The sequence below is a fragment of the Rhincodon typus genome, chromosome 16 (assembly GCF_021869965.1).
Source record: "Rhincodon typus isolate 14 chromosome 16, sRhiTyp1.1, whole genome shotgun sequence".
Classification (NCBI taxonomy): Eukaryota; Metazoa; Chordata; class Chondrichthyes; order Orectolobiformes; family Rhincodontidae; genus Rhincodon; species Rhincodon typus.
The window spans coordinates 11943825-11956978 of record NC_063347.1 but is presented as its reverse complement, the minus strand read 5'-3'; the positions used below and the strand labels follow the sequence as shown (position 1 = coordinate 11956978).

The 13154-nt window shown below is 41.9% G+C and overlaps 1 protein-coding gene across 1 annotated transcript in view; it reads left to right on the top strand.

Annotated features, from left to right (window-relative positions):
• The window catches only part of LOC109915952 (polyribonucleotide nucleotidyltransferase-like), a 40265-nt gene that overhangs the window by 8679 nt on the left and 18432 nt on the right, over nucleotides 1-13154 (top strand). The gene's annotated exons all lie outside the window — the stretch shown is intronic.

The following is a 13154-nucleotide window of genomic DNA, read 5'->3' as shown; positions in this document are numbered from 1 at the left end:
TGCACCTTGTTGTCTCGGATTCTCCAGCATCTGCAGTTCCTACTATCTCTCATTTCTTTACTGTCTGCTTGGATAGAGAGCTCAGAATTGCAAGTGGCCTCAACAAGTTTCAAAATGGTTGCTGGAGGTGGATGGGTGTGCACGGTTTCCCAGTTATGTTCTACGTGTTAGGTGGGTGTCTAACATGCTGCTCCCAATTCACTACATTTAATTTAATTTGATTTGATTTGATTTATTGTTGTCACATGTACCGAGATAAAGTGAGAAGTATTGTTTTGCATGCTATCCAGACAAACCATACCTTACATAAGTACATCAGGGTAAAAGAACAGAATGCAGAATATAGTGTTACAGCTACAGAGAAGATGGCAGGGACAGATTAATGCTAAAATATAAGAGGTTTGTTCTCTGATAAGTCTGATAACAGCGGGGAATAAGCAGCTCTTAAATTTGTTGTGACATGTTTTCAAACTTTTGTATCTTCTGCCCAATGAAAGAGGGTGGAAAAGAGGATAACCAGGGTGGGAGGTAGGGAGGTCTTTGATTATGTCGGTTGCTTTCCTGAGGCGGTGGGAAGTGTAGACGGAGTCAATGAAAGGAAGGCTGATTTTCGTGATGGACTGGGCTGTGTTCACAAATCTCTGTAACCTCTTGTCATCTTGGGCAGGGCAGTTGCCAAAACAAGCTGTGCTGCATCTGGATAAGATTGCATGTCTACCAGCTCACTGAGAGCTCACAAGTGGGTTTCTAACCCTATGGCGTGTTGAGTCGCCTAAACTGCCAGCCAATAAGAGCTTTTGAAACCTAATGACCACACCTACTGTGGAGGGTGAGAAGGGAAGACTTCGTTATTTTCTTGTCAATGAAGTCTGGGTGACAGGGTGAGTTTATCTCCAGAATAAACACACACAACCTTTTCTCCTTCTCGTCACTTTTCCCACCACCCGCAATAATTTGCTTTTATATTAACTCCCCATGTCGAAAACACGGAACGTCATTCGTCTTTTTTTATGAGAACAAAGTACCGTGGATTCTGGAAATCTCAAATGAAAACAGAAAGTGCTGGAAACACTCAGCAGGTGTGGATACACGTGACTGGTTGGGATTTTACCAGTGGAAAACACGTGGAAAACAATCGGGAGTGAAGCTCGGTGCTTTCCCAGCCACAGGATATTTCATAGAACCGTAGAATCCCTGCAGTGCAGAAAGGGGCCAAATGGCCCATCATCACTCCGAATAACTCTCACCCAGGCCCACGCCAACCCCTCCAACCCTATCCCTGTAACCCCGCATTTCCCATGGCTAACTCACCTAACCTGCACACCCCTGGACACATTGGGGCAATTAGTATGGCCATTCCACCCAAACCTGCATGTCTTTAGACTGTGGGAGGAAACTGGAGCACCCGGAGGAAACCCACACAGACACAGGGAGAATGTGCAAACTCCACACAGGCAGTCGCCCGAGGGTGGAATCGACCCGGGTCCCTGGCGCTGTGAGGCAGCAGTGCTAACCAGGAATATTCAAGACTCAAGGAGCCTGGTGATGGGTAGTGAATCAAAGCAATCAATTCGCCAATCAATGACCATTGTAAGCATCTTCTGGCATTTTAACCCCCAAGTCAGACCCTACGCCTGCCACAGGAAGTCACCTGGTACATCGGTACAGTTTCCCAGCAGCTCCCTGCGATGGAATTGCCTTCTCTCCCAGAGACTGCATCTTCCACTCAGGGGAGTCCCCTCCACCAATAGCCGCTCCTGTGTCTCCAACACTACCACTGCACGGCTGACCCTATCATGGTTCTTTTCTCTGTTGTTACAAATTTATTCACATGTGGGGATGTCTGGGTCAGCATTTATTGCCCATACTTGGTTTCTCCCTTGACGAGACGGTGGTAATCTGCCTTCTCGACCTGCTGTGGACCATTTGATGTGGGAGGCCCAAGCCACCATGAGAGAGGGAGCTTTTAACCAATTTGGCCAAGGACTCGGAGAGGCAGGTCACCATCCTTCATTGGACAGTGTTCCTGGTTGAGATCCCTCAATTGACTGCCTCTGGTAAAAATCCCCCCTGTGATCCCATCATTCATCTGGACAACCTCAGACCATTATTTGGTGTTGCTGGTAAGCTGCAACTTTCATAATCCAGATTGTCGTGAGCAAACTAAACCAGGCGGCCAACGTCCCATAATGAGCTGTGCTGAAAATTCCACTTGTTGAAGATTTGTGTTGCCCTTACATGGAGATTACTGATCCTGCTGAGTGTAGATCATTGTTTTTATAGAGTCATAGAGTCATACTACATGGAAACAGGCCCTTCAGTCTAACTAGTCCACACCCACTATGTTCCCGAACTAAACTGGTGCCACTTGCCTGTGTTTGGCCCATATCCCTCCAAAATGTTCTCCTCTCACTTTAAAAATATGCCTCCTAGTTTTTCTTCTACAGTACTACCCAGGTCCCTGCCATTAATTGCATAAGTCCTGCCCTTGTTTGTTTTACCCAAATTGCAACACCTCGCGTTTATCCAAATTAAACTCCATCTACCACTCCTCGGCCCATTGACCCAACTGATTAAGATCTCTTTGTAATCTTAGTTAACTTTCTTCACCACTTGCTTCTCTAAATTTCTCTTCCTTTCACTCTCTCTGTCTGAAGGAGCTCAAACTTCTAGAGGCTCTACTGACCAGATCTTAACTGGCGATCTTGGTGTCAGGCCAGCAGTTGGACCATTTATCCTTTTTGCCAAAACCTGCATCGTTCAGAGCATTGACAGAGACTCCAGGCAGGTTTGTGAGATTTGAGCTGCAAGTTAGGTCAGTTCCAAAACCTTTCACAGACTGGAATTTCTGCGATGGCTTCAATCTTTCCAAACTCTTGCAGACTCAGTGAGCACACCAACTTGCTGTTTGGCCAAATGATTCAGAAGTGTTATCGGGAAGAATCGACAATACTAGAGAGGGTATTAGCTTAAAATGAAAGCAAGGAGAGCAGGTCAAAAGTGATCACAAAGCTCAGAGATTCACACAAATATTGGGGAAAATCTACACAGCTAAGTCAGCAAAGGTCTTTATTTCCGCAGCTACGTAGCTGATGTGTTAATATTTTATGAAAATCGATTGCCATTTCTGTCTCCATCTGAAAATAAGACCTTTTAATCAAATTGAAGTAAATTAGACATGCATTCTTCATGTACTCAGAGGGTGTTTTTAAATGATTGTTCCAATGAAAATGTTCAATGTCTAGTGGTTGTGAGATTACCTCTGCTCATTTGCTTTTTTTCCTGCCTATTAACGGTCTCGGAACCGACCTCTAAGGCAGATGTTGCACTAATGCAACAATTATTGAAAATTTTCAGAGATTAACCCCTTAAATGCAGTAAACTTGCATTCATTTAACCTCCCAGCTTCCAATGTGTGTGGTTTGACAAGTATGACATCTGCTGAATAACATCCATTTTCATGCTGTTGGACAATGTAATGTATTACCACAAGTGCCTGTTGAAGTCAGTTCAATCATGGTTCTTCAGAGGGAACTAAGTGGGTGAAAAAAGACACATTAACAGGTAGAGGAAAGGAGAAAGGCAGGGAGCTAGCAGAGACAATGGGGCAAAGGGTGGAATCAGCCTGCTTTTACACTTAAACTTCTCTAAACTATGAGAATTGCGTCCTAAATTATAAATAACCTTTGATTGAGTAAGAATGACAAGACTGATTTGGTCTCTAATTGTCCCCGTCTGTGGCATTAGAGTTTGTGCAGCATTTAATGATAACATGAGGTGTCTGGAGCAAGCTCATTGATATCTGAAAGCCAAAAGATTGATAAATGGTCACTGCTCTTGAGCATCTCCCAGTGACTGGTAAGAAACATAGCAAAAGGAGAGACCTTTGAGCACATAGCCTGTTTCTGAACTGCTCCATGGATGACTAGAAAAGCAGAACTAGGAGAAGCCTTTGTTATGCTTGGTTTAGTTTCTTAATTAATTGCTAAATTAGCAATGAGACCTTTTCTTAATTATTCCAATAACACATTTCCACACTGTAGGGATTTTATGGATTCTATAGCATAGTTTGTCCAATATCCATTTGATAAGCCGGCATCAGCTTTTAAAGAATGTCACTGAGAGTATCCAAGAAAGAGAAGGGGATTTTTTTTCAGATGTTATTGGCATTAACAGGGTATGGGGCGAAAACAAGAATGTGACATTGATAGAGAGTCAGCCATGATCATAACGAATGGCGGAGCAGACACAAAGAACTGAATGGCCTACTCCTGCTCATAGTTTGCTTAAAACCTGGAAACTCTGTTACGTTGTGGTATATTAATTGTGTATGATTGCATACACGTAACTACCACTCCATTCCTATACTCCAGGCACACTCCATTTCTTCCCAGCCATCAACCCGAACCCACCTCCTCTCTTGACAACGTGTCCCCTCTCCCAACCACGCTCTTCACTTTGCAGCTTATTTCTCACTCCTGGTAGTCCACAGTAAACAATTGTGAGCCTTTTGGCATGAAGAATCATGGTCAGTCTCCACAGAACTATATTCCAGAAGCTTGTTCTGAAGCTGATAAATCATCTTTACGACTCCCTCAACCTCAACCTGCTTCAACGAGAATATCATCAGCTCTGCTATATTGTAAGATCACCCTAGTTACCGAGAATATCTTACCCCTGTGCCTCAGCTGGTAAATCATTGCCTTGTCTGGCAACATTTTAATTCCATAGTAATATGTTTTAAAGCTCATGCTTCATAATATCTGGAGTTCTGTGAGCCTTTTTATTTACAGAAGACATGTTTGGAGAAATTCAGAGAAGATTTATTATACAATAGAATTGAATTCTGACAGTGTGGAAATAAATCCTTCAGCCCAAACTGACCCTCAGCACATCCCACCCAGACCCATCCCCCAAATTGACACATCTCTGAATACTATGGGGCAATTTAGCATGGCCAATCCACATAACCTGAACATCTTTGGGCTGTGGGAGGAAACTGGAGCACCTGAAGGAAACTCACACAGACATGGGGAGAATGGGCAAACTCCACACAGACATTCACCCAAGGGTGGAATTGAACCCTGGTTCCTGGCACTGTGAGGCAGCAGTGCTAAACACTGAGCCACCATGCCGCCCCTTCCTGCTACCTCTCACAAGACTAATACCTGAAATGGGCATGACGTGTAATGAAGATCGATTGGACAGGCTCGGCCTGTATCACCCGGTGGTTAGAAGACCAAGAGGCAACTTGATTGAAACATTAGGATCCTGAAGGGTGTTAACAGGGTGGATGTTTAAGTATCTAGAATGAGGGAGGTCACTGTTTCAACACAATGAGTTGCCCATTTAAGAAAGAGATGAGGAGAAATGTTTCCTACAGAGGTTCATAGGTTTTCTGGAACCCTCCTCCTCAAAATGCTATGGAAGCAGAGATTTGAAGATTTTTAACAGAGAGATGGATAGATTCTAGATAGGCAAGGGAGGGTGAGAGGATAGTGGTTATAAGCAGGAATGTGGAGGAATTAGATCAGCCATGATCTCATTGATGGGTGCAGTAGGCTGAAAGGGCTGAGTGGCCTACATTTGTATGTATGTCAGATCTTCAGCTATTTTGAAAGTGTTTGCAAAATATTTTGAGTACACTGAAAGGAGAAGGCTTAAATCGGGGGATACTTTTATGACCATAGATAACTTGTGTAGATCCACCACTATGTGTATATCTAGCCACTCAATGGGTAATTTCTGATAATGTTTGTCTGACAAAAACTGCATTAACTGGTTTAGCGGAATACAGCTTGTCAGCTTTAGTGTGCAGCTTTATGATGATCTAGTGGCACCTAATTGTTATAGGGTAATGCCCAGTTGATGTTTGTTCCAGACAAGTCAGATCACTGGCAGGAACCTAGCTAGATAGCTGACAATTTCTGTTTGCTTTATTTTTGTTACCAAAGCGACCTTTTGCTTAAACATAAGCACACAATGGGGAGTCATAGAGATATACAGCATGGAAACAGACCCTTCAGTCTAACTAGTCCGCGCCCACCAAATATCTGAAGCTGATCTAGTCACATTTGCCAGCATTTGGCCCATATTCCTCTAAACCCTTCCTATTCACATACCCATCCAGATGCCTTTTAAATGTTGTAATTGTACCAGCCTCCACCACGTCCTCTGGCAGCTCGTTCCATACTCGCACCACCCTCTGAGTGAAAAAGTTGCCCCGTGGGTCCCTTTCAGATCTTTTCCCTCTCACCTTAAACCTATGCCCTCTAGTTTTGGACTCCCCCACCCTGGCAAAGAGACCTTAGCTATTCACCCTATCCATGCTCCCCATGATTTTATAAGCCTCTATAAGGTCACCTCCCAGCCTCAGATGCTCCAGGGAAAAACGTCCCAGACTGTTCAGCCTCTCCCTATAGCTCAAAGCCTCCAACCTTGCAACGTCCTTGTAAATCTTTTCTGAACCCTGTCAAGTTGAACAAAATCTTTCCTATAGCAGGGAGACCGGATCTTGCTAATGCTGATCTTGCTTTGTGCACCTCCTGTGCAGTTGTAACCTTGTATGCCTCACTCTGCCTAAGCACCCAATGATCTGTACATTCTTGTTTGTTATGATCTGCCTGTACTGCTCGTAAAACAAAGCTTTTCACTGTACTTAGATACATGACAACAATAAATCAAATCAAATCAAATCAATTGAACAGTGTATTCCAAAAGTGGCTCACCAATGTCCTGTACAAACACAACATAACATCCCAACTCTTGTACTCAATGCACTAACCAATGAAGGCAAGGGTGCTAAACACCTTCTTCACCACCCTGCCTACCTGTGACTCCACCTTCAAGGAACTATGCACCTCAGTTGGCTGGACAGCTTGCTCGTGATACCAACAGAATGGGTTCAATTCCCACACCAGCTGAGGTCATCATGAAGGACTGTCTTTTGCAATCTCTCCCGTCCCCTCACCTGAGGCGTGGTGACCCTCAGGCAAAACCACCACCAATTATCTCTCCTTAGTGAGAGAGTAGGACTATGGCAACTTTACCTTCAAGCGCACAATGCAGCAATCTTTGTTTTAACAATAAAACAAAACAAAAATTTATCAAATTTAGAAATGAAGATAAACACACATTCACAAATTTTTAAACACACAGTAGAAACAGCCCAAGCACTCTCTATAGCTTGAGCAGGAACAACAGCTCTGCATTGGAAATGGTAAAATCTGGTACAGCTTTCAAACATTGCAAATTCCTGAAGGCATGGCTTGGCCTGGGGCACAACAGCCTTTTAGATATGGTGCCAATGCCTGGAATCTGAGCATAGATGACTAACTCTATCGCTGGTGAGCAGATGATAGTGTAAGTGGGGCACCGTATCACTGTGGTGCATACATAATTACGAGAGCTATGGAGAATTGTATTCCATAACTCACTAGAACTTGTAGAGACGAAAGGCTGAACTTTACTAGAAATCAACTAACTGTCTATTTTTCCTGGCGTAATACTAAATTATTCTTGCCAAAAATGTTGTGGACCTTCCAGTACTGGTCTTGAATTCTGAAATATCCTTGTACTTTGCTTCCCTGAGGATAGAGAGTCAGATTGTCCCAAGGGTGAAAATATGACTATCTTGCAGAAACTCATAAACTCATTCTGCCATTTTTTTCTCTAGTTCAAAGTGTGTTGAGCACTTGTTATTTCTCTCATGAAGATCTCATGATAGATCGTGTGGCACATACTAGACTTCTAAACTTGCTGGAGATTGCCACTCAAACTGGTGGAGAGAATATCTACAAGTTACCACGTATGCCTTTAAATTAACGGACTATCGTAATTACTGGTAAGGTATTAATCATCAAAATGTAGTTTGATCCCTGAAAAACTCAAACCAACTTTTACATGAGATTTGTGAAATATTATCTTTTGGACCAAAGGTCATGGGATCAACTTATACAAGTTGACCTTTACTCAGATGTATACCGTGATGGGTAAGTTATGGCTAGATGAGACGGGCTTGTGACTGATAAGGGTGTTGTTATCTGTCTGTCAGTTGGTAAGAGGAATGTTTGTAGATCTCCAGGTTGAATAGATTTTGATTCTGTTTCTGACAGTGTGAGGGCTGAAAGTCCCTTTAACTTGCAGAATCACTCATCTCTTATTTTTCCTTCATGGAAGATGCTAAAACAGGCAATTTCCCCATTGGAGCATTTGAAGGGCATTTCATCTCATGTATTTTGCTCAAGGCAGACAGTTTACTTTTATTCACTCATGAGATGTAGGCGTCACTAGCTGGTCTGCTATCTATTGCCAATGCCTATGCTGTCCTGTCGAAACAGGCAATTTCTTTTTGTGTAGTCGCCTGCATCTCTAAACCCTACAATTTCCGCTTGACCTTCATCGTGGACATTGGTCATCCCTATCTCAGTGGTGGCTTCATGGTGTTCTATACACCACATTTTCTAACTGAGTCAGCAATGCTTACTCTCAATCTGCTGCTGGTAGGCCTGTGTTAAAGTGTGGAGACTCTTTAGCTTGTTGAGCAGGTTAGACACTTTTATTTCTCCTCAGTGAATGTAGTACTGGTGAAACAACCATTTTCAATTCTTCAGTTCCTCCAGTTTTGGAGTGATTCCTGTCATTGTTACAGAGGATTCTCCCTGGGAAGATTACAGATATTAAAGTCTCTGTTTGAAGTTGCATTTTCTGAATCACCTCTGCATATGACTGGAATCCATAACTATATGTTTAACTAGCTGTGTCACTCTCTCAGTTACCTCCATTAAAGATGCAAAAGACCTTTAGTGGAGTATACTGCTCATTGGCTGTCTGGTTGTTTGTGAGTCCTTGCAAACTTTGCTGATAATTTTAGTCTGAACACTTTTCTGATTGTGGAAAACATTGCTGCCCACCAAATGTAGTGGTAGGTTTACTTACACTATGAAATAAATCTCTTAGCCAGTACAGCTAATCTCAATGGACTCTGTCTTGATTTTGAGTTTGACAATGAGTCCAGGGAGCCCTATAAAATCTTATCTGCGTTGTCCTTTGACTTGTTTAACTAGAACCAATGTCTTTTGACAGGTTGTTCCATGATTAACTGTTCCTTTACCAAATATTCCTTAGCCTCTTGTTCCATGACTGGCTGTATCTGGAATAGTTGTTTTTTGACTATAACTTGCTGCAGTGCATACTTCATTAATGGTAGTTGAGCTCACTGACAGAATACCAAAGTGAACTGTGCTAAAATCTGGAGGTAGAAAAGGTCAACAGATAGAATGGAGAACCACTGAAGGTTTGTGAGAACAGGAATAGCGGTTGAGCAGGATATATGGCAAAACAGAATGCAACTAGAACAGTTTGAGCAAGTTGGACGTAATGTATGGTAGGGCTCAGAGAGATGAGCACTGGAAAAACTGCAGCATGAAGGTAACAAAATTCCTAATAAAAGTTCAAGTGTGAGAGGGGGAGAGAGATTGATGATGTGATAGATGGGAGTAAGTTCTCATAAGGATTCTGGGTTTAAAGCTCAAATTGAGTTCAACAGGCCACCAACGCTGCTACCTTAAATTCAACAAGAATGAGCAGAGGATGGAGAGAGGACAGGAGGAAAGAAGTTCAGCAACAACTCAACAGATGCTGTATTTAAGTTCAAGAGTACTCTGGTTGATTGCCTGTCATGAGTGGTGTAGAGGCACACTCTGAGATTTAGTTAGCGATGGATAATTTTACACAAGCAATGAGCTTTGGTGCACATCTAACCTTAACCTTACTCAGGAGTGTTTGCTGTTGAAACTAGATGCCAGAAATATGAAATTATTCCATTCCGCAGTGCTGACATCCTTCACCTTGCTGATTATAGAATTCACCGACAAACATAGAGAAAGCTTATGGTATCCATGGACACGGCTGATAAAGCAGCCTTCAACCTATTGTACCGTCATAATCCTGTTTTGCAGTCAGTTGGTTTGGTTTTATATGGTAGAAAACAATTCAGATGCAAATTTATTTCAATAATTTGTAATACTAATTAAATCAATAATTTCTTTAAATGAAAATGGGTTCTTGTCAATGGATAATTTGAATAATTAATTTGCGATTAATTGGAATATAAAAACCATAGTTCCTTAATTGCTCCTGAGTGCCTCCATGAATAATTGTATTGTTGAATGGATCGTATCTTACTTATATTCACAGTGAATGATCATTAGTAAAAACAGATTATGGTTGCTGATATGAATGTATAGCTGCTTTAAAAGAGAACCACACTGAATAATGCAGGTCATTCTGTGCATGTTAATTGTCTGTCAGTTTAATTGGGTATAAACAATAATTTATTAATTTTTGTAAGGCTTTTTAAGCTAGCTTTTGAGTCATGTAAATTGCAGGGAACAAGTAGCATAAGTTTTGTTGATGAGGGCATTATTTGCTGTATGCAGGGGCTGATGTTTTCTGGAATAGACAGTGTTAGAAAAAAGCGTTGTATCCTCTGATACAACCGCTGTCAGCTTGTGGTATACCAGTTTTGATTGCTCACTGTTCCCAATCCTCTTTCTCTACTATTTTAAATAAATAAAACTGTTGACCAAAATTAAACCAAATTAAAATTGACAACCCCAACGGAGAACAGTAAGAAAAATCCAAGTTACAAAGGAAATTTAAATCAAACAATCATTTTGAGAGGGGTAAAGAGGCACCCACCAGTCAGAAAACGCCTGAAATGTACCAGCAGATCCTCCTTTCGCTATGCTGAGTCTCGGATCGGTCTAAATGTACCAGCAGATCCTCCTTTCTCTATGCTGAGTCTAGGATCTGTCTAAATGTACCAGCAGATCCTCCTTTCGCTATGCTGAGTCTAGGATCTGTCTAAATGTACCAGCAGATCCTCCTTTCACTATGCTGAGTCTAGGATCTGTCTAAATGTCAGTGGCAGAGGGTAGAGCATTGTGAGGTTAACAAGGAGAAGCACTTGCCCTACATAAGATAGCAATAAATACAGGGTGTTGCTGGCTGGGCCAGATTTATTGCCCACCTCTAGGTGCCCTTGAGAAGATAGTGATGACCTGCCTTCTTGAACTGCTGCATTCCACGTACAGCAATGGCAGCAATGTTTGTTTTTAAGAAGTAAGAACTTTGTTTTTACTCCCTTGCCTTTCCTTTCTGGTCAGTGCACTATTTTTGTGCAGTTTTTGTTTCCCTTTCCCTCAGGGATATCCAGCTTAACTGCTAGAGCCTTCAGCGCTCTCTACAGACCCTCCTATACTAAAGTCCCTTACATACTGTGTGGTTCAATTTTTCTCTTGATGGACAATGTCACCTCTGCACCTCTTCACAGAACGTTTGTCCCTGGTGTATTGTATTAGTCCAATCATGCTGCCGACTGTTGTCTGTTTTCATGTTTCAGTTGATAACTGTACATTCTTTAAATTGTAATAAAATTAAAGTAGTAAATGAATTTTCTTCACAATTTTGTTTTCTTGTTGTAGGGTTAAAAGGATTCTATCTGCCCACTGCTGATCACAATGGTGTATTTTCAAATATCATTACTGCCTGTCTATAGTAATCTTGGATATTTTACTGTCACCAATCTTTCTTTCTCTCCTGTTTTAAATAAAACAAATCAACTAAATTAAATGAGTATTAGGACTAGCATCCACCAATTCTACTTTCTCTATGCTGAGTCCAGAGACCCCCCAATTAAAAGTGGAAAATGAAAGACCACTGATGAGTCTTAACAGGAAAGGCACTTGTCTTACATAACAAGGTAGTTTATCCCACAATAGCAATAGGTACAATTTACATCATTAGTCAGGCACAATTGCTAAGGATTCTCAGGAGCTATGTAGAATACATTTACTCCGTTTGCATACTCATCATATTATCGCTGTCTTTGTCACCTGGTCAGATTGGATAGAGTGCAATGTGACATTAACTGCAAGAACACATTGCTGGTGATTAAGCCTATCCTGAGCCGCTCAACCTAGTGTTATGAAAAACAAAACAAGCCAACATTGTAGCAAACAGTACTGAAGTGATCCTCCCTCTCTTTAAACTTTACCTGCATTCCCTCTCGTTCCTTGCCTCATGTAACAGACTATAGCTGGAGCACTTCCTTGACATTTGTCTCAGATTTGTTTTTTGTTTCTGGGCAGTGACTGGTTTTGTACTTTATTTGGTAGGTAGTATTTCCACGAGGTCTGTTCAGAAACTCTGTTCACAAACAATACAAAGGTTTGAGACTTTGTCGAGTTTACTGCAGTCCTTTCTGAACGACTGAGGACTATCCATATTCTGCACCTCGGTGTTAGCACTAAACTAAGCATTCCCTGAGGTGTTTCAGCTCAGGTTAAATGCTGAGTAAAGTGCTCATAACACTGTACAAATGTGGAGTCTAATACATGTTTTAGTTAAGGACCTTAAAGTCTCAAAAGAGGCTTTCTGCCGAATTCCCCAGGTTGGTGGGGTATGTTGCAAAAATAACTTTAAGAGATTGCATCTGGAAGTTGTTCTTGTCTCACTCTATTTTTTTTGCTCAGGGATCAAACATAACAAGGCCCAACCTCTCCCTGATGTTGGACTGGGGTGGACAAAGTCAGAAGTGAGACGATACCAGGTTAAAGTCCAACAGGTTTATTTGAAATCACGAACTTTCAGAGTGCTGCTCCTTCATCAGGTAACGTTATTTCAACTTTGTGTAGCTTCTAATTACTTTTGGGGTTATTTTCCACACTGATAGTGAAGATTGGTTCATCCAAAACATGATGCAGAAAGAAAGAACATCACTCAAGAACATTCTTAAGTGCTTCAGACACAAGGATTTCCTTTGAAATGCAGGAGCTGTTGACATGTAGGAAACATGGTATCCATGGTAATCGTTTTTCACACAGGATCTGACAAAGAGCAATGTGAGGATTGGTTTCGGCTGAGGGAGGAATGGTAGGCAGGTCAACATCATAGAGTCATTAAAGTCCACCTGAGATATCACCCAAGGCAGGCAATACCTTGTTTTAATACCTTATGTGGAAAAGGTGTCACCACTGACAATAAGGTATCAATCCAGATATAGAGGTGTAGAGCTGGATGAACACAGCAGGCTAGGCAGCCTCAGAGGAGCGGGAAAGCTGACCATTCCTCCCTCAGCCGAAACCAATCCT